Source organism: Setaria italica, chromosome IV (assembly GCF_000263155.2).
Source record: "Setaria italica strain Yugu1 chromosome IV, Setaria_italica_v2.0, whole genome shotgun sequence".
NCBI classification, from domain to species: Eukaryota; Viridiplantae; Streptophyta; class Magnoliopsida; order Poales; family Poaceae; genus Setaria; species Setaria italica.
Window position 1 is genome coordinate 21117425 of NC_028453.1, and position 1674 is coordinate 21119098.

The following is a 1674-nucleotide window of genomic DNA, read 5'->3' on the forward strand; positions in this document are numbered from 1 at the left end:
AGTGCTAATGACACGGTACTCTCACCTTGCACGTAGCTTTTGTTGTACATAGGCATACAGAAAATTCTAAAACTGAACAATGAGTCTTTGTTTCCAATAAATGGAAGGGTTATACAGTACATATTTTTGAAATATATAAATATCTGATGAATTATTATATTTTGAGGTTATTGCTGTCAACAGGAGATGGCACGTCAACCAGCAACTAGAGGAATGAACATAGCAACTTTTGATGGTGGCCATGAGTTGATTTATGATGGGACCAACAGCAGCAACCCTTTTTAACAGCTCATACAATCATCAATCAGTGACATTTTGAATTGTACAGCTTCTCGTTGTTGAAGAACCTGATGAGGCTTCTGAGGAATTGTGAGGTGAGATGAACCTTACAGCATTAGAATTCTATTTTCAGATAGTGCTCGAATTTCTTGTAGTTTCATAGTCCCAATCCTTCATTTCACCATTTCTCTGCATGCTGTGTTGGTTGAGGACTGGTAGAAAGTGATACTACCATTGCAAGCTAACTTGCTATCCTTTTTATGATGAAGTCATCGATCTTATGTGTCTTTGTGTGGCGTGCAACATCACTTCTTTGAGCATTTATATTTAACATACTTTATTTTAAATATATGTAATTTCTGTGTCGAGGCATCCTTGCTTTTTGAAAAGCCTGTATCGCTGTATCTGTATTGGCATCCATATTATGTATTGAGGCAACATAGGCCCATGCTACTCCTGACTTGTACTATTAGCTGCTATTCAAATATGTAATAGGTGCCCGTGCTACTCCCAACTATAGTACTATTTCTTTACTGCTATTCAAATATGTAATAGGTGCCCACGCTACTCCCAACTGGGGTAGTACTATTTCTTTACTGCTATTCAAATATGTAATAGGCTATATGAGGCAAATGTACGGCAGTGCTAGAGGCGGGCTATTTAGCTTTTTGGTATTGATGATTAAATACAATTTAATCATGTGTTGAACATTCTTAATTTTAATAAATTGAGTGCCTGAAATGATGGTGGTTGTTGATCTTTGTGGTGTTGTGATTACGGTAAAAATGTAGGGGTTGCTAGGAAATTCAGTATAAATTAGTTGTGTTTTACCTTAGTACTAGTTTAAGGCCCTGTTTGAGCTTAGTTGTCACAATCCAGAGGCTGGAACAACAGCTAGCTTCTACAAAGTTTCTGGATATGCCACTAGCTTGGCAAACAAATGTTTCAATTTAGTACAGAACCTGGGAACAACACTTATCCAATAAATGTTCTACCTTATTCAATACAACATCCAACATTTAACAATATGCAACTGCAAGTTGTTCATTCTCCTCCTACCTCGCATTTTTTTTCAAATTTGCAAAAAGCCTAGTAAGTTATCTCACAAAATGTCCTATATGAGAAAAATGTGGCCGTTGCAAATAAAGGTTTCCATTTAGTACAGAACTTGGGAACAACACTTCTCGAGGGCTTGAGAAAACCATGGGAAGAAGTCTATGCTCAGGTCTTTCTTCCCTTATGTAGGTGTCGCCAGCGTCATTTCTGAAGGCAGATGACGATGGAATGCATCTAGAGCTGCTGCCACACTATTCTCATTGCCTATTGCTATGTCCTGTTCCGTGGTTCGTGATTTTACCTTCGGTAAAGTGACATAAATGGATTTATAAGCACAAC

The 1674-nt window shown here is 37.7% G+C and overlaps 1 pseudogene; it reads left to right on the forward strand.

Moving 5' to 3' along the window:
• Positions 1 to 1036, forward strand: part of LOC101784029 — a 6457-nt pseudogene extending 5421 nt beyond the window's left edge.
• Positions 1037 to 1674: the final 638 nt, after the last annotated feature.